The sequence below is a fragment of the Pinus tabuliformis genome, chromosome J (genome assembly GCF_031772625.1).
Source record: "Pinus tabuliformis cultivar Carrire ecotype Pingquan chromosome J, CPIR1, whole genome shotgun sequence".
NCBI lineage: Eukaryota > Viridiplantae > Streptophyta > Pinopsida > Pinales > Pinaceae > Pinus > Pinus tabuliformis.
In genome coordinates, this window is record NC_142295.1 from 553,844,257 (window position 1) to 553,871,173 (window position 26,917).

At 39.0% G+C, this 26,917-nt stretch overlaps 1 pseudogene; it reads left to right on the forward strand.

The window, feature by feature from the left end:
- The window catches only part of LOC149228207 (kinetochore protein SPC25 homolog), a 44,818-nt pseudogene extending 24,474 nt beyond the window's left edge, over positions 1-20,344 (forward strand).
- The last annotated feature ends 6,573 nt before the right edge of the window (positions 20,345-26,917 follow it).

A 26,917-nucleotide genomic window follows, 5' to 3' on the forward strand; every position in this document is an offset into this window, starting at 1 on the left:
CTCACTTGCTATGAGCTGCATTAAAGCCTCTGCAACAACAAGTCCTCCTTGTTGCAACTTACCTCACCAGGCTTTCCTATGTACTTGGTCTTTTGGCAGGCCCTTGGTTCTCTATCTCTGGAACCTCCTTTGAGCACTTCTCTCTACTCCTTCTAGGCTTCAACTCATCTGCACCTTCTAAGAACATAATTGTTCTCTTGTATTTCAGTCACAATGAAATACTTGGTTCTGACCACCTCTTCTTTCACTTAGAAAGTCTTACGAGCTTCCTTCACTACCTTGGCAATTCTACCCACATCCTTTGTGGAATTACCTTTGTGATTTGCAACAATACCTCTGTAGTAACAAGTCTCATCCTTGATACATATGCCTCACTAAGCTTCTCTCCTTTGAGCTCAATCTTTCAGCATCTCTCTAGTTCTTTCCTTTGGAACCAATCGAGCTCTCCTTGCTCTTAGGCTATTGCTGCAACTTTCTCACCTCCTTATGCTGTCACCTGTGTATCAATATGTTGACATTGCGAATGTTCGTTATACCAACAAGGGGAACTAACCCGATCATAGGCCCCAATTAGGCCTGCTTTCGTTTGGAATGGCTAGTTCCAACGAGTTTTAAGGGACCTCGTGAACTGTAATAGGTGTTGAAAGATGGCTTCCGGGAGGAAGACTTCAATTAAATCAACAAAATAAAACAACTAACCTCTATGTATTAAATCCTATCTACACTACTTCTAACTACTCTAATCTAGTTCTAGCTATCCTAATCTATCCTACAGGAGCAATATAAAAGAGATTAAACACCATAAATAAATTCCAAGTCCAAAAGAATCAATTATTGAGTTCATAGATGAACAAGGCTGTATTAGAGCTTGATTGCATTCATATTACTCATACAAGAACACACATACCTTTCGGTATAAATGAACTAGCAACTGATGTTTAATGCGGTTTTGAATAAGAGATAACTCATACGTTAACCATGAAATTGAATCATATTCAATTAAACAAGACTAATCATGAACAGTATGCCATCAATATGCATAAACACAAATCACATTTATATTCATGCCAGAAGCAACACCCTGCTTCAAAACACCTCAAAGCAAAGGGAAATAAAACAGAAGCTAAAGGCTCCTCCTTAGACCAAACAATCCTCCTTATTCACAATACATCAAACTGTTCTTCTCCAAACAAAAAAGACCCTTTTTATATTTGGGGGTAATACTTATGCAAAAGCCTGTGACTCTCGGTCTTCCCTGCCTCCTCATCTCCCTCCACTGTTTTCGATATACAAGCCGAGTATACAGAGATAGGATTGTTAGCGAAACCATTGACACGTAGAAAGCATATCCGCTGGAGGGCTTCATTTCCCGCGGAAGTGAATAGATGTTGATAAAAGAGGTGGTTGTGTGTCACCTTTCCATGATGGAAAACTGGGACAACTTTGCTTTCAGACTGTGTAGGCAACGCGTGAGATTCCGACCTAAAATGCCTAAGGCCAGACCTTCAAACAGAACGCTTTTGCATACATGGCTCTTCGAATCCACTCCTGCGTCCTTTACTTCTCACCTGCAGAGATAGCTATCATCAGCTTCATGATTGTGAACAATATAATAGAAATGTTCAGCAAAACATAACGCAACCTTCATTAACTTTTATAAAACAACGGGAACAAGTGTGAAAAGGATTTACGCATAAAACACAGGCAACACGCAATTTCCCGCTCAATCCATAGGCTTGGCACGGTTTTAGAGGGCTTCTTTTAATCGCAATCGGGTATCGGCCCCTCCGCGGGTCATAGTACACATGCATTCCGCTTTCCCGATGTGCGATTACACTATCGGGACTCCACAGGCCCGCCTTTTAAACCAAAAACTTGCTCCCTTTGTTGTTTTAGAAAATTTGGAAAACACAGGGAAACAACGAAAATCCCGCTCCGATCGCTCAAGCCGGACCTCAAATGTTATATATTGGGGCTTATAAATGTCATCGGGTCCGGCATATCGCATATCGCAATATTCACAAGCTTGGGGCTCCGCCGATTGCAATATGCGATAGGGCTTCGGACCCGAAAATATATATATCATATGTGATGAGCTCGACAAGTCCGTCATATCGCTGCGTGCAATGTGTATAAGGCCCGGGCTCCGTCGATGTACGATATGAGATTGGAGAAACGGACCCGATAATGTATATAATGTGGCTTGTAATGCTATCGGGTCTGGGGAACACACATGCCCTTTATATATAGCTTTGGGGCTTGGCCGATAGCGATTTGCGATGGGGCTCTGGACCCGAAATATATGCATTTGGGTTAGTAAAATCTGCCGGGTTCGGAAGCCATGAATGAGTAGTGTTCATTGCAATAGGCCCAAAAGGGATTTATACATGCTTTGAGTATTTTTATTATAACAAGTTATAATGGGAAAAATGATGCGATAGAAGGTTTTTGAGGGCTGAAAGGTTTCGATAGAGGGAGTGAGTGGGAGGCTAGGATGGGTGGTGAATGGACCATGCAATAGGGATTAAACAGGGTTCTTTACCATCAAGACTTGAAAATTTGGCTTGGCAACGAGTTAAAGTCTCTGGGATTAAGCAGATCATTCGGGGAGGTAGGAGACCAACCTTTTAGGGGACCCATTCAAAATTGCTGCCAAGAAAATTTTGATAGGGTGGTGGTTGTGGCCACAACAAATGGTGAACCACTGGGCAAACCAGTTATCTCTATTTCCCAATAAACCTTGGATTAATAGAACATCAGGATGTTAGGATAAACTTGAAATGCAGACTATATAGATGGACAAGCATGGGTTCCACTTAAACATTAACTTCTTCAGGAGGGATAGAGACAAATAGCTTCTACTTACTGATAGGATTTTGATAGGCATTCTCCAATGGTAGTATTATGGGGTTTATTGACCTTCCTTTACCTATTTCCCGCTTTCAAAAATCCTTTTGGGGTTCACTGGTCTGTCCATACCTGTTTAGGTGTGTACCTAATCTCTTTATTGCCCATCAAACTTGATGTAGACATGTTTATCTTGCACTTTATATGATGATTTTAGTGCTATATTTTCATTGATTGAATGGGGCGCAGTCATGGATCATGCCATATTTTTAAAGAACTTAAATAAGGTTGGGCTTTCTGTGTGAACCGGTACTTTGAGCCTAGCAACAGTCCTTACTCTAATTGGCTTCCCAAACAACCCGTCCTTCCAGATTGGCACAAGGACTTGACAGTTCATTTCTTTTTAGATAAGTCCTTCCAGTTTCAGGCACAAGGACTAGAGCACAATTAGATTTTCCACAGGGTATATGACAGTGAGCTTAGCCCATGAAAGGAGGTTTACTTGTGAGTAACAGGTATTGGACAATTTAGTGTGGTGGATGGGACCAATGGAGAATGACTGCAAACCTTATAGGCAAGTATAGGCTAGGTCTGAGTGGGATTTATTAAAAATGCAGCGTTCCTCCATGCCAGTCCAGCTATAGTCACACATTTTTGTGCTTTATAAAGCTGCCCCTGCATGCTCTAGATATCCAGGTTATCAACAGATCTTACCCAGTTCTCAACAGATGCCACTAAGCGGCTTTGGTTTGAACTCCACAGTTGATTTTCAATTTCTCATGGGTTGATTGAAAATTTGTTTGATTTGCAAGGTAATGATGGGTTTAGAAACAACAAAAACATTAGCAGGTTAATGAGGGAGGGAAAGACTGAATGTGGTGAATGAGGGTGAATATGAGAGGTAGAACGAGACTGGAGGACCAAAATCAACTGGCTGAAAGGACTGTGATTCAAAACAGCAAGAAAATAGACTTTGCAGAAAACAAAAGGAAAAGACAGAAATACAACTAAGCTAACAGCAAAATGAAATGAACTCTAACCTACTCAGGAGGTAACCACCATGCGGTGGCTATTGGATGTATCTCTTCAGATGCTGGCCATTAATAGGGAGCTTTTTAGTATCTCCTTGTAACGTTTTCAACCTGTAAGTCCCTTGACCAATTTTTTCAACAACTTGGAATGGGCCCAGCCATAGGTGTTGGAATTTTGTGTGTTTACCCTTTGGCTCACTCAGCTTGTCCCATTTCAGGACTAGCTCCCCTACTTGGAAATCTTTATCTCCTGCCAGATCATGATCAAACCATTTTTTTACAAGCATTTGGTGATTTTTGAATTTAATTATGGCTCTGTCTCTTAATTCTCCAGCCTCATCAGTTGGTTGATCCTTTTCTTGAAGCAAGGCTGAAGGGGCTCCTCTTGAAGCTTGGGAGAGTTGTAAGGAGGGAAGGGTAACATTTGGAGGCAATATGGCTTCCTATCCATAGACGAGGAAGTATGGGGAGTTTCCTAAGGCCACTTTAGGGGTGACCCTATTGGCCCAAAGGGCATTCGTTAGGGCGTTGTGCCAGTTCCTCTAGTTGTCAGCGACTGACTTGCGGATTATGCGGATAAGGTTTTTATTTGAAGACTCTGCAACTCCGTTTCCCTGGGGGTAATAGTTTGCTGCATACTTTATGTGGATTGATTTATCAATAGAAAACTCAATCAGTTTCAGAGATGAAAAGTAAGAAGCGTTATCAAATATGAGGGCGTCAGGGATGCCATACCAATTGATAATGAATTTCTCAATGAATGATATTACCTCATCTTCGTTCACCTTCCGAAGCGGGATGGCTTCGGTCCATCTGGTGAAGTAATCAGTCGCTGTGAGTATGTACTTATGCTTATGTGAAGAGTTTGGAGTGATCTTGCCTATGACGTCTAGGCCCCATTGCTGGAACAATCGATAAATCATAACAGGCATGAGGGGAACATCAGGCTTTCTTTCTCATCCTGCAGTGGTTTGGCACACCTTGCATTTGCGAGCATAGGCATGTGAGTTTCTGAACACTGTGGGCCAATAATATCCAGCTCTTAATATTTTGTGAGCATTGGTCTCTCCGTCATAGTGACCACCTGTTGGGCCGTCGTGCATTTCTTTCAATACATGGTTGGAATCATCCTTCTCCAAACACCTCAGCCAGATTCCATCATGATTTTTTCTGTATAAGACACTGTTGGCCAAATGATACAGATTGGATTTCAATCTGAGTGCTCTCCTTTGTGATGCATCCATGTGTTCAGGACACGATCCCCGCACTAGATAGAAGCGTATGTCGTGGTACCACGACTCAGGGTCCAAAAAGGCTTCCGATGCTTCTCGCTCATACATCAATGCTTCGTTACTCCATAAGGGCTCCTCCTTGAGTTCCATTTGTGCATATTGCATGCTCAGCATTCCTGATTCTTCGGATGCCCCTTTTCTGTTCGCCAAGGCTTCTACCGCTAGCCTGCAAAGTCCCTGCCCTCGAACTATCTGTACGCCGACTTTATCTCCAGGTCGAACTCTTGAAGGGCGGTTATCCAATTCCCTCTTCGTTCACCCATTTCTTTCTACATGAAGAGGGCTCTTACAGCAGGATGGGGAACGATGACTTTGGTCTTGGCCTTTAGTAAATAAGGGCAGAAATGTTTTACGGCCTTGAAAACTGCATAGCCCTATTTCTCCACGTCTGGGTAGTTTAGTTCCGCTCCTTGGAGATTTGAACTCATGTAGGAAATGGGGACTTCATTGCCATCATCATTTTTTTGAGTGAGAATTGCTGCATATGAAAGTTTGGAAGCAAAGGTGTATAAGAAGAATTCTTTGCTGAAATCGGGGCTGACCAAAGCAAGAGCTTCAGCAATGACTTCCTTGATTCGCCAAAACACTTCCTTGGCTTCATCGGTCGGAAACAAAGGTGTATAAGAAGAATTCTTTGCTGAAATCGGGGTTGACCAATGCAAGAGCTTCAGCAATGGCTTCCTTGATTCGCTAAAACACTTCCTTGGCTTCATCGCACCATTTATACACAACGTCTTTCTTCATCATCAGCTGCAAGGGGTGCACTACTTCTACGAAGCCTGAGACAAATTTTTAAACGAAATTAATCCTCCCAAAGAAAGATTGCATGGATTTTTTATTGGCAGGGGGTTGTATTGTCATGATGGTCTCTATTCTTTCAGGATCAATAGCATTCCCTTCTTTAGAGAGGATATGACCCAGCAGTTTCCCCTCTGTGACTGCAAATATGCTCTTCTTGGGATTCAATGAAATTCCATGCCTTCGGCATCTTTCAAAAATCCGTCTCAGGTGATAAATATGTGATCCCTTATGTGGTATGAATACAGAGTGATGTCATCCATGTAAACCATTACTGATATGTTCATCAACCCTCAGAAAGCTATGTCCTTAGCTCTCTGGAATGTGGCACCTACGTTAATGATCCCAAAAGGCATTTTACGATATGCATAGGTGCCCCATTTTTTGTTGAAGTTTGTCTTAAGCTAATCCCCATGAGATACCAATACTTGATTATATCCTGAAAACCCATCTAATAGGGACAACATTTCAGACCCAGAAACGCACTGAAGGATGTGTTCCATAGAAGGCACAAGATAGTTATCCTTTTGAGATGCTTTGTTCAGGTTTCTGAAATCAATACACAGCTTGATGTCTCCATTTTTCTTTCTCACTGGCACGAGATTGGCTACCCGGTGGGTGTGTTTGACTGGGAAGATGATTTTGGGATCTAGCATCTTGTTCAGTTGTTTCTTCACTAATGGTTCTAGGCTTGGATGCATCTTACGCTTCTTTTGTTGGTAGGGCCTGGCCTCCTTTTCCAAAGGGATCACAAGTTGCATAACACTGGTATCAAAGGTATTTAGGTCTTCATATGTCCACACAAAGACATCTTTATAGTCTTTAAATAGCTCGACGAATGCAGCCTTTTCTTGTGGAGAGCACCCAAGGCACATATTGACATTTTTTGGGTCTTCTTTGGTCCCAAGGTTAATCGTTTCATACTTCATGGACGAGCTATGCATTTTGCAGTTAGTCGGTTTCTTAAATTTATCATGCAAGTCATACAAGTGCTCCATCTTAACAACTGATTTTGGAATCACATTGGGCCAACCCTTTTCCTTATCTGCCCTCTCATTCATAAGCTTGTCATGCTCCTTTTCGTCAATCACTACATTCTTGAATGTCTTCTCGCATTGCAAGAACTTAAGGATTTGCTCATCATCTTCGAACACCTGCCAATTCGAGATGTTATCAGGCACGTATGGTTTGAAAATCAATTCAACACAACATTTATTTTTCTTCAATCTAAAATCAGGCAGAAGTTTAACAACCATATTAGCGATCATATCAGCATCTTGGCTTTGCCCTCGAGGTATGTATGTGATATTAAATGAATCAAAACTGTCAATTATGTCCCATACCTCATGCTAGTACCTTACTAGGTGTGGTGAGTTGCAATGTATCCTTTTCCTTACCTGATTTACGATTATCTGTGAGTCACCAAAAACTTTAAGATTTTTTACATTCATATCAATGGCTTTCTTCAGGCCTTGTAGCAGGCCTTCATATTTTGCTATGTTGTTGGTGCATGCAAACTCCAACTGGCTGGCCATCAAATGTTGGTTCCCTTGCGGGTCAATGAGGATACTTCCAGCACCTACACCTTCGAGGTAGTTAGAGCCATCAGTGCCTAAAATATGGAATCTAATGTTACATCAAATGAACTACTACCTAAGAAATTAGTCCTATCATCTACTATAATACAGGATAGTTCATCAGTTGGATTATGGGAGGGAATTTCCAACTGTGTGTATGTCAAAATTTCTTCAACTGTTTCTGCATGAAATTCTCTAGAACACGTTTCTGTAGCATAAACATTGAAACTATAGTTCCCAAGGATGGAGTTGGTAAACTTTACAGGTTCATTGGGAGCATTTAGTTCCGTTACCACATATTTCATGTATCTTTCACGATCAACTCTCAGCATATCGCCTTTTCCCTTTTGAGGCAGCAAGAGGTGGGACCAATCAGTTGAGAAATATCCATTGAGTTTCCTTGACCAATCCCTACTCAGTAGCATTCCATAGGCCTCGGGTGTGTCGACTACCACTATATCAATGACTTGTGTGTATTGTGGTTTAGTAGCCATCTGAATCAGCACATCTTTCAATTCTCTAATTACTTTCACATTTGTCTTGTCTAATTGCATAATTCGGGTCCCAGTTTTCTCAGGTATTACATGTAGTCCTTTAGCAACAACATAAGGCATCACAGTGGACGAGGCACTAGAATCTACCAGGAAATTGTGCACATTCATATTGAAGATTTCAAATGTGATAAGGAAAGGTGGGGTCATGGATTTTGACTTTCTCCCTATCATGGCAACACAGACATCTTGGGGTTTTCGATTCTTTTTGGACAGAGTTGCTTCCATAGCTGATGGGATTTGGGCTGCAATGGATGTGTTGACAGGTCTGGATACTGACTTCTTGGTTTGGTTGCTTGGGATGGTGGGAGTTTTGGAGTTTCTCTCATTCATAGTTTTCAACAACAAATCTCTTTGCTGCATTAATTTTAGCAAATCAAAGTATGTGATATTAGCCCTAGATTTCTTAAGATCATCCACAATATTGTAATCAATGTTATACACAGGATAGGGCAGAGTAAACATACCGGTTTTTCCATTCTTAGGTGGGAGTTTACCATCTAGAGTAGCCTTCGTTGCAGTGTGGGCTGTGTTTTCTTTCTCTGGATGGTTTCCCATTGGGGTATTCTTGGACTGACCACTTGGTCTACTCTTCTCAACAGGAACTTTGAGAGCGGGTGCCTTTAAAGGGTGGACATCTTTCTTCGTTTGGTCAACAGGCTTCATCGCCCCTGGAAGTGGCCCTTTACTTCATGTGTGGACTTCATTGGTGTGGATTTCTGCCATACAATCTTCTTGGTCATCATCGTCCTCATTTGTATAGAAATTCCACAGTACGTTGATTTGGGATTCTTCTTCCAAGGGCTCTTCTACTTGGTATTCTTCCTCATCTTCTCTTTCTGGCTCTAGCTCCACTATAGGTTCCTCTTGGTTGAGGAGCGATCAGATAAGAGCCAGCTCTTCTGTGTTTAAATTCCCTTCATTGGGTGGAGCAGGTAGCGCAAGTTGACCATGACCACCTTTTGTTTTCTTACGATAGAAAGGCTTGAAGGGATTTCTGTTGTTATAGTCTCCTCCACTACCACTAGTACTCTCTCCGTGATTCCTTTTCATATCAATGACTGTGTTTGTTAGTTTCTTAATGATCCGATGCAAACCTTCCACATCTGTGGTATCCTTGTCTTTGGTTTTAGCCCCTTTGTTATCACTCCCATTATTTTTCTTGGATGCTTGAGTGACTTTCTTTTCTCCAGTTGTAGGGTGGCATGCTGTGAGACTGAGCATTTCATTCTCGACCTTTACTACTTCATCGATAGGACCTTGTAAGGTTCGTGCGTTACTCCTCTTAACCCACATCGCAGTAGGAATAGGGAGAGCATTGATGTAGAATTCCATGAGCACCTCCTCAGTAGGTCTAACGGTGACTGGATTTTGTTGAACAGGGTGTTGAACCGGATATTGTAATCCTTAACCTTTTCTTTGGTTTCCATTTTCAAACAGGATAGTTCTAGGACTAAGGAAGCAGGGGTTTTTTTCATCCCCATACTTGTCTAAAAGGCCTGTTGAAAGGTAGCCCACGAGGTAATTGATCCGGTTCTCAAGCCAAAGTACCATGTGGAAGCTGCTCTAGTCAGGGTAAAAGGGAGTAGGCGACAAACTATATCTTCATCAGCTACCCCTAGCATGCGCGTGGCCAGGAAAAAAAAATTGATATGGTTTTCAGCGGTATCTCCCCACTCAGGGTCGAATTTAGGCAATACCTTTTCTGCATTTTTGGGTAAGGGATGTTGCTGCCCAGGTATCGCTACGGCATCCTGAGCGAGCCAGGGAGGAAGTGCTCCCGGCGGAGGTGGGAGTTGGTTCCCACTCGGTTGAGGAATATTAGCCATATCAAGGATAGGGATGTTCTGGTGGAGGTTTTCCACGTTAGGATTTTCAAAATCAGGCCAGGGATTGCTTTCAGAAGGGGAACCCTCAGGAATTTCTTCCCAAGGGGAGTCAATACTCTGCAAAGAATCAAGCACAATATCTTCAAGAGAAGGGGCTGTAGATGTCCCTTTGTTTATGTGATAGACCCTTGTCTTTCTTTTTGCTATCGGAGGTAAAGATTGAAAGATTTGGAGTTGTGATAGGGAATGAGCGTAAGAGCAAGTAAGTATTCTGACTAGTTGTTCTTGAGTGACAGGATACTCCCACAGTGTCTCTTCTTCGAAATGAGGCATTTATGAATGAGAAGAGGGGTCTTTTCGACCTTCACAATCCATGTATTAATCTTCTTGAATCCATGGGTGGCACTTATAAATGAAATATTGAAAAGCCGTGGACGACGGTTTAGGCCCTCCTTCTAGCGCAAATTTGTTGACATTGCGAATGTTCACTATACCAACAAGGGGAACTAACTTGATCACAGGCCCCAATTAGGCCTGCTTTAGTTTGGAATGGCTAGTTCCAACGGGTTTTAAGGGACCTCGTGAACTGTAATAGGTGTTGAAAGATGGCTTCCGGGAGGAATACTTCAATTAAATCAACAAAATAAAATAGCTAACCTCTATGTATTAAATCCTATCTACACTACTTCTAACTACTTTAATCTAGTTCTAGTTGTCATAATCTATCCTACAGGAGCAATATAAAAGAGATTAAACACCATAAATAAATTCTAAGTCCAAAAGAATCAATTACTGAGTTCATAGATGAACAAGGTTGTATTAAAGCTTGATTGCATTCAGATTACTCATACAAGAACACACATTCCTTTCGGTATAAATAAACTAGCAACTGGTGTTTAATGCGGTTTTGAATTAGAGATAGGTCATAAGTTAACATTGAAATTGAATCATATTCAATTAAACAATACTAATCATGAACAATATGCATCAATATGCATAAACACAAATCACATTTATATTCATGCCAACAACAACACCCTGCTTCAAAACACCTCAAAGCAAAGGGAAATAAAACAGAAGCTAAAGGCTCCTCTTTAGACCAAACAGTCTTCCTTATTCACAATACATCAAACTGTTCTTCTACAAACAAAAAAGCCCCTTTTCATATTCAGGGGTAATACTTATGCAAAAGACTGTGACTCTCGGTCTTCCTTGCCTCCTCATCTCCCTCCACTGTTTTCGATATACAAGCCGAGTATACAGAGATAGGATTGTTAGCGAAACCGATGAAACGTAGAAAGCATATCCGCTGGAGGGCTTCATTTCCCAAGGAAGTGAACAAATGTTGATAAAATAGGTGGCTGTGTGTCGCCTTTCCATGATGGAAAACAGGGCCAATTTTGCCTTCAGACTGTATAGGCAACGCGTGGGATTCCGACCTGAAATGCCTAAGGCCAGACCTTCAAACACAATGCTTCTGCATACATGGCTCTTCGAATCCACTCTTGCATCCTTTACTTCTCACCTGCAGAGATAGCTATCATTAGCTTCATGATTGTGAACAATATAACATAAATGTTCAACAAAACATAACGCAACCTTTATTAACTTTTATAAAATAGCGGGAACAAGTGTGAAAAGGATTTACGCATAAAACACAGGAAACACACAATTTCTCGCTCAATCCATAGGCTTGGCACGGTTTTCGATGGCTTCTTTTAATCGAAATCGGGTATTGGCCCCTCTGCGAGTCGCAGTACACATGCATTCCGCTTCCCCGATGTGCGATTACACTATCGAGACTCCACATGCCTGACTTTTACACTAAAAACCTGCTCTCCAATGGAACTATATCACATGTTACAGTATCCCGCCATTGCCAATGGAAGACTCGAAAGTGCACTACTTTGTTACCTGCGACTCCACGTCCCTATGCAATCATCCCAATGGGTACGGTTGGGGATTTGGTCCCTCCCTCGACCCAGGCTGCTGTACCAGTCCCTCCGGAATCGGATTCCTCTGCCGGAATCATTTCTTCATGCTGTCACTCCAGTTTCCTTTTTGCTTTCCAACTATTTATCAATAACTAATAATATAAATTTATTACAATGGTCAATATTATAAAACTAATTGTTGAAATTTATTTTCCGATTGAAAAAAATATCAAACCTTTGTTGTTTCGGAAAATTTGGAAAACACGGGAAAACAACGAAAATCCTGCCCCGATCGCTCAAGGTGGACCTGAAATGTTATATATCGGGGCTTATAAATGTCGTTGGGTCCAGCATATTGCATATCTCAATATGCACAAGCCCGAGGCTTCACCGATTGCAATATGTGATAGGGCTTCAGACCCGAAAATATATATATCATATGTGATGAGATCGATGGGTCCGCCATATCACTGCGTGCAATGTGTATAAGGCCCGGGCTCCGCCGATGTGCGATATGCGATTGGGGAAACGGACCTGATAATGTATATAATGTGGTTTGTAATGCCGCCGGGTCCGGGGAACACACACGCCATTTATATATAGCTTTGGGGCTTGGCCGATAACGATTTGCAATGGGCTTCAGACCCGAAATATATGCATTTGGGTTAGTAAAACCTATCGGGTCCATAAGCCATGAATGCGTAGTGTTCATTGCAATAGGTCCAAAAGGGATTTATACATGCTTTGAGTATTTTTATTATAACAAGTTATAATGGGAAATAAAAAATGATGCGATAGAAAGTTTTTGAGGGCTGAAAGGTTCCGATAGAGGGAGTGAACGAGAGGCTAGGCTGGGTGGTGAATGGACCGTGCAACAGGGATTAAATAGGGTTCTTGACCATCAAGACTTGAAAATTTCTCTTGGCAACGAGTTAAAGTCTCTGGTATTAAGCAGATCATTCGGGGAGGTAGGAGACCAACCTTTTAGGGGACCCATTCAAAATTGTTGCCAAGGAAAATTTTGATAGGGTGGTGGTTGTGGCCACAACACAATATAACAACAACAACTCTCTAGTATTCAAATCAAATTAAACAAAACATATCATCTCACCTTCAAGATCTCTGCATGATCTTGTTCTACCATTTCCTGTTCTTTAAAAGGATTGTCCTCTGTTCCTTGCATCTGCAAGTTCTGCTACACATCACCACTGTGTGTTTACTGTTTGTCAGATTAGAATCTGATCCCCTCTGCCTGCATAAACATCTTTACACATAGCTTTGTTCTAAATTCTTTTACATAGAATTTCTTTGTTCTGTTTAACACCAACTGTTTCAATTACAATAATGCTCTAATACTAAATGACGCAGGCTTACCCCTGCTTACACCCACAATATGCATGTCTTATGCATATATCTGATTGTCCTAGGAATTTTATCTATCTAAGAATTCAAATCTTCAATCTCTAATGAATGGTTTAAGGCCCCTTTCTTAATCTCTGCATAATAATTTATAGACTAGCCAAGTCTAACCCTTAATCCATCCTTTCCTTCCTATCGGGACTCAATAACCCTTATCAACCTCATTCAATTTAATATCAGAACTCATTCAACCCTTATACCCCTTCATTAATTATTATTCCCACATATATAACCAAACCCCACATTTTCCTTTGGTTAATTCGGACTTAACCCATAAAACCTTCATATTGTGCTTTATTCTATTATAAACCCTTTAAAAGGGAAATATACATAAAACACACCTTTTCTGCACTTTTAAAGCCCTTGCACAGTTTCTGAGGTTTCCTTTTATCGCTAATCGCAATCGCCATAGTCCGCGGGTCACATCAACATGTGGTTCCCCATCTCCTCTGATATAAAATTAACCTCCGGAACTCAAAATGTAATAACCGCGCCTGTATAACCCTATTGGTTCCGATCAATCAAACTTGCACGACACTTGCTGACCGTTGATCTGGACTTAGTGTATCTGATGGTTCACAACAATTTTATGCCGTTAACCTGCGCACTCCAAATCAACCCGAAAAGTGGTTTTCTCTCTCTCGTCCGCTGCTATGTGTCGCTTGGTTAGTAAAATTGGGCGACTACCATTCAATACCACTTACCATCTTTCCTCCGCCCGATAATCCACTTTCACTTCTAAATCCGCCTTTCTTCTTGGTTAACGTTCGGGCTTGTTTGCGCCTGAAGACCGTAGATCTTCAACCATCAACAGTTGCGACGACTCCTCCAGATTCCTCTTCCGCCAGCGCTATCAGTTAATCTCCACCGTTCGTTCTTTAACTCAACCGTACTCGATTTAATCTTGGCCACTTATTATCTGACAACCTCGTCCGTTGATCTCCGAGATCCAACGACTCCTATGTATCGATCACTCGCCTCTTCTTCATCCCTTTGCTTGACTTTACTTCATTTCTTCAGCGTTTACTCTGTGGTTTTGGGTTTTCTACAAGGTTTCATTCTTCCGCTGCACACTCTCTCTTGAGCTTGACTTCTGCAAATTATCACTTCGCTGCCTCTTTAGAGCTCCGCTCTAATCCTTCAACTGGATTCCAAGACCCACTATGATTCCTCTGAATCATTCTTCTCCTCTACGTAGTCTACAGAAATCTGCCTGCAACCTCTATTACAAAAACTACGAATTCACATATAATTCATTCAATATTCATTACACACATCTACACAGTTATGGAATAAGCCTCTGTATATGTAAAAATATAAACAATTGATTACATATCGAGACTCTGTCTCTCAGGCCTGATCTTCAATATCAGTGGCCTCCTCTTACTCTTTGCTTGTAGGCTTACATTTATACATAAGACTCTATAACCAATTTCCTAGTTTAGATCCTTAATCTACTGAACTGACTCCTAAATGTCCTCTCTAGTTCATCGAATCATGAAACTACCTTAAGAATTATAATTTAATTCTAACTCTCTCGTCATTCTGAACCACTCATGTTCTCCTTCATTCAAGAGCATTTACAAACATCCTCACAACATCTAATTAATTCCTATCATACTCACTGAAAAGCCTAAATATTACATTAATTCAACACTTAGGAATCCAACTTCCTTAAAACACATGACCCCCCTATGTCTACTAAAATACAATGATTTTCCTTGGGTTGAATGCTCCTGCATCAAATGGGAAAACTGAGATAGTAAACAAATGTTTGGAAGGATATCTTCATTGCTTTGTATATGATAAACAAACACAATGGGTAAAATGGTCGCCTTTGGCTGAATGGTGGTATAACACTTCCTTCCATACTGCAGCAAAAATGACCCATTTATGGCACTTTATGGATATCACCCACCGTCTATCACATCATATTTAAGAGAAAATTCTAAGGTTCAAGCAGTGGAAGATCACATCGATTATCAACAACAAGTTCTCCAACTCTTAAAGGATAACCTAACTTTGGCACATAATAGAATAAAACAACAGGAAGATCAACATCGCAACGAAAGAAGTTTTGATATAGGTGACTGGGTATTTCTACGGCTACAACCATATAAACAAATTTCCCTCAAGCAAGCTAAGAAGGATAATAAATTATCACCAAAGTATTACGGTCCGTACAAGGTGTTGCAAAATATTGGTACTATGGCATATACATTGGAGCTTCTTGCAGCTTCCCGAGTGCACCTAGTTTTCCATGTTTCATGCTTAAAGAAGGTTATTTGTGACAAGCTCCCAGTTCAAACAATATTTCTAGAACTTGGCGAGGAAGGAAAAATCATATTGGAACCTGAAGCAGTCACAGAAACAAGAACTCAACAGCTATGAAATCAATCAATTTTGGAGTATCTTGTCAAGTGGAAGAACTTACCCGCTGAAGATTCCACATGGGAGGATGATACTTTTATACAGAATCATCCAAGACTACTCAAGCGTTGAGGACAACAATTTTTTGAAGGAGAGGGGCATGTTAGGTCCCTATAATACTAGTGATTCCCCCATTACTATTGTTATTGTATCCCTTATTGTTTTTGTTGTGCCCCTATTGTCCCCATATTGTTATTATTGTGCCCCATAGAAGCCCACTATTGTTATTGTCGTGCCCTTATATTATTATTGTTATGTCTACTTTGATTATATTGTTACCCCTTAGACTCCTATATATAGAAAGGATGTTTTTTCATTTGTATCATCTAAGAATTGTTCATTTGTGTAATGTAAAGGAGGTTGCCCCCTTGAAGACGCTGATTTCTAAGGCATTGATCTTTCTTTTCTATCTTTTTGTGAGCATTGAGCTGGTTTTGTGAGTTGGTTTCTATTGTACTGAGTGCCATTGACAACTCTTTTATGCTAAACCATGAGAACATACTTGATCCAAAACTGAAGCAACATCCTGATGTGCTTTCCCTGTTTATTGCACTCTCTGCCCAATCATAGTTTGTATAACCTTGCAGCTTTACTTCATCGTTCGTGACATATCTGATTTCATATTCAACTGTACCATGTAGGTACATCAATACATGATTTGTTGCTACCAAATGTACATGTCTAGGCTCAACCATGTACTGACTCAATGTGGTCACTACAAAGCATGTATTCGGCTCGGTATTAACCATGTACATCAAGCATCTGAACATTTTTCTGTACATCATGGGATCAACTAAATTTGAAGACGAATCACTCAAAAACTTTAGATTTATAACCATAGGTGTGGCCATGGACTTGCATTCCATCATCCCGAATCTTTACAGGATCTCAACTGTATACTTCCCTTGGCTAAGGAAGCTCTCATCTAGTCTCTACCGCACTTATAATCCCAAAAAATATTGCATTAAACCTAGGTCCTTCATTTCGAACTCTGAAGTGACCTCCCTCTTGCACCCATCTATGAGCTTCTCATCCCTTGTAAGAAACAAGTCATCTACATATAATACCAATATCAAGGGGCAACCATCTTCAACCTTGTAGTAAAGGTTGGGATTTGCATTACTCTTGGTAAACCCCAAGCTCATCAAATACCTATTCTGGCATACCATGCCCTGGGTGCCTGCTTAAGCCCATACAAAGCTTTCTTCAATTTACAAACATGGGACTCCTTCCCATGGATCACAAAACCTTGTGGTTGCTCTATGTACACTTATTCTTCAATTACACCATTCAAAAAGGCAGTCTTTACATCCATCTAGTGTAATTTCCAACCCATAACAAAAGCAATAGAGATGATAGATCTAATAGAAGTGTACCTGGCTACTGGGGAAAATGTTTCATCATAATATTTTCCCTCTTTTTGGGAGAATCCTCTAGCCACAAATCTAGCCTTGTACTTTTCTATGCTGCCATCTGCAACATGCTTGATCTTGTAGATCCATTTTGAAGTCACCACTGACTTCCCTTCTGATCTCGAAACCACTCTCACACATCATTTTTCATGATGAATTGGTACTCTTCCACCATAACATCCTTCCATACTTGTTGTTTTGCCGCTTCCTCACAAGTGGAAGGTTCTGAATTAATGATCTTACTCATTAGTGCCACATAGATGGTAAAATTATGTGGTCTCTTACTCTCTCTAAACAAGCATTTGGATTTGCATGTTTTTCTACTTCCTGCAATGTGTTATGGATCCATACTAGTCTCTTCATGATAACTGTAACCTCTTTGGGTGGATCTACTAATATCTTTGGCCTTACTTTCTCATCCTAATCTTCTAGGATATGTTCTTTTGGAGTAGAATCAATCATCATTGTATCCTTGGGAGCCTCTTGCTCCTCTCTCTCCTCATCCATGCGAGACTCTATATTTCCTAAAAGTTGTTTCTTCATCAAAGGTGACATCTATGCTAATCTCAATCTTTCTCTGTTTGGAGATGTATATTCTATAAGCCTTTGAAGTCTCACTATATCCAACAAAGGTGCCCTTCTTTCCTGAAGGCTCTATCTTCGTTCTCTTTTCCTTGAGAACATGTATGTACACTGGACAACCAAACATCCTCAAGTCGCTGACTTTTGGTTTCTTCCTGGTGAGTACTTATTTTGGTGTCTTGTTCCCCCAATACCTCATGAGGATTTACGTTCGGCACATATAAAATTGTTTTGGATGTTTTTTCCCATAGATACATGGGTAAGTTTTGGTCCTGGATCATCGCTTTAGTTTCTTCTACAATTGATCTGCTCTTTCTCTCTACAACCCCATTTTGTTGGAGGTTGTAGGGAGTTGTCAACTCCCTCTTAATCCCTGTTGCTATGCAAAAGTCTTTGAACTCATTTGAGGTGTATTCAACTCTATTATCTGATCTCAAAACTTTAATATTTCTTCCAGAAGGATTTTCTACTAAAGCCTTGAATTCTTGAAACTTACTAAAAACTTCATCTTTTACATTTAAGAAATATATCCATGTTTCGCGTGAGAAATCATCAATAAATTGACACAATATAAAATGTTACTTAGAGACGGTACAATAAATTTTCTGCATACATTTGATTGTATAATGTCCAATATCCCCTTGGACTTATTGTTAGTACTTGGAAAACTTACCTTGGCATTCTTTCCAAGTGCAAACATTTTCATACTCCATCGTGCTCCACCTACATATTTGGTAGACCTATTGTTGGAAATATAATAACCATGGATGGTATTTTCATTTATAAAGAAAAAGGGAATTTTTTTATTTTTTTTTAATTATGCCTCCTTGATCAAGTCGACCCCAAATCGGCTAGGCACCTTTTCGCCCCCTTTGGAAGACTATACATATGAGATACTCTCCCTCTCATTTGACACATAAATGATCTATGGTTTCATCTTCGTTCTTGCGAAGATAAGAATAGAAGGATGCCAAATTTTAGAAGCAAGAAGGAAGAGAGGCATCGCCTTGTGAGAAGCTTTTCTTTCTGGTTAGAAGCTATCTTGATGTCTTATTTCTGGATGTATTGATGAACATTGATTTCTCTCTCTCATAAGGAAATATTTATGGGTTTTCCCCTTGTGGGTTTTGCCCTGGCCTCAGGCCTAATTTTTTGTGTCTCTTGTCTCATTGTCTCATGGTTATTTTTACTGCTCTTTCATGTTTAATGGTTGAAATTTTATTTTGTATAACTACTTAATGATATTGGATGTTATATATAAAATTGATGCTAATAAATCATTGGAAGTAGTTATCTATTGAAGGAAATTGTTTCTAGTTTCTGAGAACCCTAGAAAAATCAACATGGTATTAAATATAGGTTGAAGAGTAGTGAATGCAAGCGAAGCCCTCTCTGATGATTTGAGCACCCTCATTCCTTTGAAAGGTTTAATCTTTCCAACTTCGTGTTAAGTTTTTGTGGTGAAGTTATCCTTATGATATGAAATTAACTACGTGATCAACACTGAGGCACCTATCTTTGTATATGCGAAGTGATTCAGTGCACTATGGATATGTGAAGTATGAAGATATCTGCAAAGCCTAAGATATATATATATATATATATATCTTTTATGTGGAAATATGACCAAAAACTTTAGGTCCCTATGACATCTAGTTACTATGGAAATTTGTGGACCTAGAAAGACCTGTGAGGTACCTAATTCTCTGAGAGAATTTGCAAACTTGAGGCTATATATATTTGTGGAACCATGCAAGTTTATGAAGCACATTACATTTAGGTTTGACAGGAAGTTTGAGCCTAATTGAGGTATGCAAATTGATCCGAGCTCCCTATGGTAGGTCATGGTTCCTATGGATAAGCGGAGATCTGTTATAAATAGAAGTCTGGGCTCATTATATTTATGCGAGTTTTGTGGCTCCATATCTTTGAGGCAACAAAATTATTATTCTACAAATTCCAGTGAGAAGACATGTATTGATGACCTATATTTGAAGCAATCTAACGCAATCGAGAAAAATACAGACTCGTGGAAGAATTGTGTATTCCATTCTTTGAAATGTTCTGAAGCCACAACGGGGGACATTGCTAACCACCAAGAAAAGGTTGGAGACTTTGAAGACCATCTCAAGCTACTATAATACACTTATTTTCACCCTAAAATAGTGAAAGAAACCAAACATGGACAATGGTTGAGTGATTTAGAGGCACTCTCATCTTCCAAGTGCTAAACTAAATATCTCAAGAGGATGATACAAGTACTGAACGTGAAGATATAATTTATGAACAATTGAGTGCACTAATAGTACTCGAGGAAAGAAGTAATATTGATTTAAGAATGATAAAGAGGGCAAAAAGAGGTCGTGGCATGGTAAAATAGAGTGCTTGCCTTTCATATTGAAGTTGGACAAGGCATCAAATTAATTTTTATCAATATTGACTTAGCATGCCCAAAATGTGAATTTTCATTTACTATATGTCACAACAGGAGGAATGACTACTATACTTTATTAGACTGTGATCCATACTTAGAAAGCAACAAAGAGCTACTTCATGAGTTAAATTGGACGAATGATCTCTTCAAGTTTGTAAGGGTTATGCGGGAAATGTTCCAAACACTTTCTTTGAAAGGGTGTATGTGATAAAATTGGAGCATGAGTATAACAAGTGATATGTATTGTTTGAAACATAAATTTCATAAAGAACATTACAGATTGAAAATTTATCATTGTAATAAAGTTTTACTGTAAGTGACAAGTTTGAGGCTTGTGCACAAGTTCGTGGTGTCATCTAAACCCTAAGAAGTTCAAAATCATCTTTGTGAAATATCTGAGCTCATCTTAGTCCATGGAGGATTCAACTCTATGGTGTGACTAGAGGCCTATGATACTCTTTTTATATACATAAAAGAAAGACAAATTACACTAGAAAGAAGCTGACAGGATTGAATATATATATATATATATATATATATATATATATAGAGAGAGAGAGAGAGAGAGAGAGAGAGAGAGAACATAAGTTGCATTAATTTTTGAAGGCTCAAATCTAGAATATGTTGAAATGTTTATTATGGAAGGGACTGACATATCTCCCTTTGAGTTTTCAACAGTGATAGATGGCAAGTTGCAAGTCTGCAAATGATGTTTGAACATTACCTTGGAATCTTGAGCATTGAATAAGGCATGGAAACTTCTTTAAAAAGGGTTTGCTAAAGATATTACTTGTCTCTCTTGATGAAGTCCTATATAACTAAGTACTGGCATGCATATTTAAGAATAAGCCTTAGACCTGAATGATGAAATTTATTGCAAAACAATGTTGTTGTTACATTGACGAGTTTATGAAGATCATTGCAAGCATTGGAAATAAATGCAAGGATGTCAATGTTACACCATTTTCCAAGCAAGGTAGAAATAATAAGAAGTCAAAGCTCCCCTTCAAAATCCTGAAGTCTATTAAGATTATTGCTAAGGAATTGAGATTTGATATCTAGGGCTTGGAATATTGAAATGTTATGGATTTGTAAAGAAATCCCTAGGGTTCATTTCCAAAACCTTAGGTTTGATCACTCATAATGCTAATATTGAAATCGATAATGATGAAGAATCCAAGGATGAGTGTGTCTGTAAAACCCTAAACTAAACTTGAAGAATTATTAGGGTTTGGAGTCAAAACCCTAGCTAAATAATTGATAACCCTCTATAGGGTTGGAGATGAAAGATTAAGGCTTATGGATTGATTGCTTCCACTTGAAAGTATAAACCCTAGCTCTTGGAAGAAATGGCATCTTGATGATGGGGCTGATTTGTAGGATTGGATGCATAAAGGCTAAGTTTAAGAGGGAGCTGACATGTTCTCAAAAGATAAGTATCTTGTATTTCTCTTATTTTAAATCATTATTGATGTTGTTTTCTTTTTTATCTTGCTACCCGTGTATATCTTGTTTAGTTGTATTTGTTCCTCCTTGGCCTCTTAGTAAGGATTTCAAGTACACGATGAAGCCTATCAAGGTTGTAGCAATAGATAAAAATATTGGAAGAACAAAGCTTGTGACAAGAAGACTCATATTGAATGAAGCTCTGGACTTAGAGGGAGCTAACAAGATCAACATGATTGAAACACATTTTTTTATCTAAGTAGATTCCATGATGAAAATGGCTAGAAGTCTTGAAGAACAATGTTGATCCAAATATATTGAAGATGAGCCCGTAATTTTGTTGCTATGTATTGATGATATGTTTCTGAAAAGGGCTGAGAACTTCTGTGTCTAGTGTAAGAGGGAGCTATTTTCATAAAGGCTTGAGCCTGGTGAAATCCTTGTTGCAATTTAGCATAATGGATTGCAAGCCCATGGACATCTTCATAATGAAAATTTTGAAGAAGCTACAAGACTCTGTTGTTCACTAGGTTGATTATTTGATTGGCTCACTAAAACATCTGTTGCATATTTCGATGATTGCTTCTATGAGAAGCCGTGACTAAAGTTGAATAAATAATTGGTTACTGTCTGCTAGATTCGACCATGGTATACATTTCTCTTGTTGAGTAGGCTGATGATGTTTGCTTATGTGAAAATCTTGGAATGGTTGAGAATCCCTCTTGGAGAGGGAGAATTGATTGCATGACATCATGAATCTTTCTTGGTATGTGGTTGAGAGACCATAAATTATGGTCGGGAAGATTGTCACTCCCTTAGGTTAGTTAATTGAGAGGGCAGCGAGTGAGGTTAGGGAGCTTGGTTTTGAGGCATGAAGTGATCCCTTAGGTCATGATGACTGAGAGACCAATGGGTTTGGTTGGGGACACTGATTTTGTGATCTCTCCCTTAAGCAATTGTTAGGGGACCTATGGATTGGTTGGGGAGATTGATGTTGAGTTCCCTTCCTTAGGTTAGTTGAATAAGAGGCCAATGAGTTCGGTCAGGAAGGATGAGTTCTCTCCCTTTGTAGTATACCTAAGTGTGATAACATGGGGTACATAGGAAGGTACCCAAGGGGATAATATGATATAATAATGTAAGGATGATAAATAAATGGGCCATAGTTAATAAATAAAGTGGTTAACCCACATTATGCAAGGAACCACAAGTAGTTAGGGAATAATGTGATAAGTTCATTGTAATGGATGTATGGTATTGAGATACCCATGGTATTATATGTGTGAAGCCTATATAGAGGCTAGAGACTCTCCATTGAGACATGTCAAACATTTTTTTGTATTGTCAAGCATATGTCTTGAGGAGTGTTCTCTTTCCTTACGGAGTAATTGTATAGTGTTTCCCTACCTCAAGGGTTTGAAATTAATAAAGATCTGAAACTTTTATCATATATTGTGTTATTCTTCTAGAATATTCATATGTTTTATATAATTGTAGGTCAGATCTATTACAAGTGGTAGGAGAGCTCTTTCTTGGGCAAAGCGGGGATTTTTTTTTTTTTTTTGCAGGAATTTGCAGATTAGACCTGAAAATTTTGGTGCAATTTTTTCAAAACAAATTGCAGATTTGGATTCCTTGTGAGAAAACCCCATTTCAAAAAAAATTGTTTAAATTGGATCCGGGATGGAGAAGATAGTTGATTTAAAATCAGGTGTTTTCTAGAATTTTTTTGGACGAAAATTCATGGACGACAACTCTCCAATCATTTTTGCATATTTTTGTGCAGAATTTCAAGAAAAATAATTGCAAATCTGAGCTCCTCTTGAAAAATCACCCAATTAAAAAAAAAAAAATCGGTTGAATCGAACTCCAGATGAGGGAGATATCGTTGATTTAAAATCAATTGTTTTGTATAATTTTTATTTTATTTTATTTATTTATTTACGGGAATTCGTGGACGACGAATCTCCAATCATTTTTTTCATATTTTAGTGCAAAATTTCAAGAAGATAATTGCAGATATGAGCTCCTCTCAACAAATCACCCAATTTCGAGAAGAAAAAAATGATCGAATTAGAGTTCGGATGAGGGAGATATCATTGATTTAAAATCGACTAATTTTATTTTTTTTAGACAGCATGATAGTTGCAGCGAGAATCTGAGTTCACAGAGTGCCTAGATCAAGGTATCAATCACATGGGATGATGCAAAATGGTTGTTCCATTTATGAAAATAAGTTATTATAAGGGCTTTGAGCCATATTGACCAAGTTGTGGCCATTTTAAATTTGGTGCACAAAGTAGGTAATTCTTTTCAAAACCTTCTTTGTACTTCATGGAACTAATTTTTACAGGTAAAAATAATGGTCCTACTATGGAAGAATTCTAAAATGGGCGAAGTCACATCACCCAATATGGTGGAGAGTGGCACCATGGCTAAATTTTAGTGTTGAGGCTGCTATATGGGTGGAATCACTTGATTTTAAGTAGAGGGAGACCCTTTTTGATGAAGACTTCAAAAAAGTCTTCTTGGACCAGTGGTTTTAGGCTGGAAAGAAGGACAATAAGAAACAAAAAGGGTTATTTTTTACTGATATCTCCATACTACAAGTTCATGGAAGAATTCAAAGAGAGAAGATCATTGTGTCTATCAATCCTAGTTGCCAAAATAATTTTATGAATGTTAAATTGGCTACAAAATTGCAAGTTCCAACAAAAAATATTGGAAACACACAGGTTGATAATGAGGATGTTCAAATTTATAAAAAATTTAAGATTTCTATGGATAAGTATGTATTGCATTTTGATTTTTATGCTTCAAACATGGATGGTGTCGATGTTTTTTAGGGATACCCTTGTATGGAATCCATTAGTACTATCAATATTAATTTGGAGAAGAAATTCTTGAAGCTCTAGTATAGAAAGAAGAAAATTACATTACAGGATATTTCCATCTGTAAATGGGTAGAGCCCAAGGAGACCCAAACAAAGAACTCTATTGGTACTGACACATCAGGTGAGGAGTCCACAGGGGAAGTAAGAATGGAAGACAAGAAACCAATGCAGGTACAACAAAAGGAACTAGATACCACCCAAACTCCATTAGGTGGGGAATTGAAGAAAGATACACCATTAGTTAAAACTTCAACATATCACCACCCGCACCACCCAGAAAGACAACGACCAGCAAGGTGGCAAAGAATTAGCAATAAGGACGACAACCCCTAGAAGACAGTCAAAGAGGTGCGTCGATCTACCCACAACACATCAACACAGAGGAACCACAAGAACCAACTTCCATCTCAAGCGAGTGAGACACTGGCTAAATCAAGTGTTCATATTTTTCTTGGATGGTTAGATGCACATGCATGGTACCCGTGGACTACTCTTTTGAGTAGATCTTATTATTTGTGTTCATCTCATGTTTCGAGGATGAAACATGTTTAAGGGGGGGTGGAATGTAGTATACCTAGAGGGGATAATATGGGGTACAGAGGGAGGTACCCAAGAGAATAATATGATGTAATAATGTAAGGATGATAAATAAATGAGTCAAAGTTAATAAATAAAGTGGTTAACCCACATTATGTAAGGGACCACAAGTAATTAGGGAATAATGTGATAAGCCCATTGTAATGGATGTATGGTATTGAGAGACCCATGGTAGTTATCCATGATATTGTATGTATGAAACCTATATAGAGGCTAGAGACTCTCCATTCAGACATGTCAACTATTGTTTTTTATTGACAAAAATTAGCTTGCGGAGTGTTCTACTTCCTTAAGGAGTGATTGTATGGTGTTACCCTACCTCAAGGGTTTTGATTAATAAAGAGAAGCATTTCTATATTATTGGTGTATTGGCTCTTGGATTGATTTTATCAAAGAATTTAATATATTTTTAGGTCATATTTATTACACCCTTGGGTCATGACTAAGAGAATATGTAGTTGGGGATTGAGATAGGGATTTGTCCCTTAGCTTGTGAACTGAGAAATCTTGTTTATGGTCGGGGAGATGGAACTAGTGTAACCATTACATATGGTTGGAAAGTTGGGCCTCATGAATGATATTAATTAGTGGAATATGTTTGATGTTATGTATCTTTCCTTATGATAATACTTGTGATCTCTCCCTTGGGAAGTTACCAAGAGACCTATGGATTGGTCGGGGAGATTGATCTTGAAAGAGAGAGAGACTTGTACATTTGATCTCTCCCTTGGGATTTTACTAAAATACCTATGGATTGGTTGGGGATATTGATCTTGAGAGAGAATTAAAAGTACTTCCCTTCCCTAGCTAAGAGGTAGTGTTGGGAATATAGTAGCCATGGTCGATATTTTCCTTTATAAAGAAAAAGGGGAAAAAAATTATGCCTCCTTGATCAAGTCGGCCCCAAGTCAGCTGGGCCCCTTTGAGACACCTTTTCATCCCCTTTGGAAGACTATAAATATGAGAGACTCTCCCTCTCATTTGACACATTGATGATCTATAGTTTTATCTATGTTCTAGCTAGGAGAAGAATAGAAGGAAGCTGAATTTCAAAAGCAAGAAGGAAGAGAGACATGACACTTGTGAGAAGCTTTTCTTTCTGGTTTCTTAATGTCTTATTTCTGGATGTATTGGTGAACATTGAACTCCCTATCTCATAAGAAAAGATTTATGGGTTTTTCCCTAGCCTCATGCCTAATTTTCCATGTTTCTTGTTTCATTGTCTCATGGTTATTTTTACTGCAATTTCATGTTTAATGGTTGAAATTTTATTATGTATAACGGTTTAATGATATATATAGGTGATGCTAATAATTGACTGGAAGTAGTTATGCATTGAAGGAAATTGTTTCTTTTTTTCTATGAACCCTAGAAAAATCAACATTTGTGACCATTTTGTTCAAAACTGACAAGGCTCTACAGTTGAAGTGAGGTAGCATTCGATGCCATAGCTCACTGGAGCTAATATTATTGTGTACAAGAGCTTGTGTTGGGTGTCCACTTAATTTATACAATCCTCACTCTCAGACACCAATCACATTGGCTAAATCTATACTTTAACCCTTAGGCCATAGAAGGAATTGGCCATCAACAAAAGATACTCTGAAGTGTTGTTATTCTAAAGAAGAGATAGAGAGAATATTATTTTTTAAATCTTGTACAAGCAATACATATTTTATTGAAATGGAGTTACCTTAATCAAGTTGGTAGGATGTTTCTCCTACTCCTTTTACTGCATGTTTTGAATCACCTACGAGTTCCACTTGAAGGGATGGACTCCTTTTTGTCAAATTTGTAAGAGAATTTTGGAACCCAGTCATGTGCTTGGAAGCATCACTATTTAC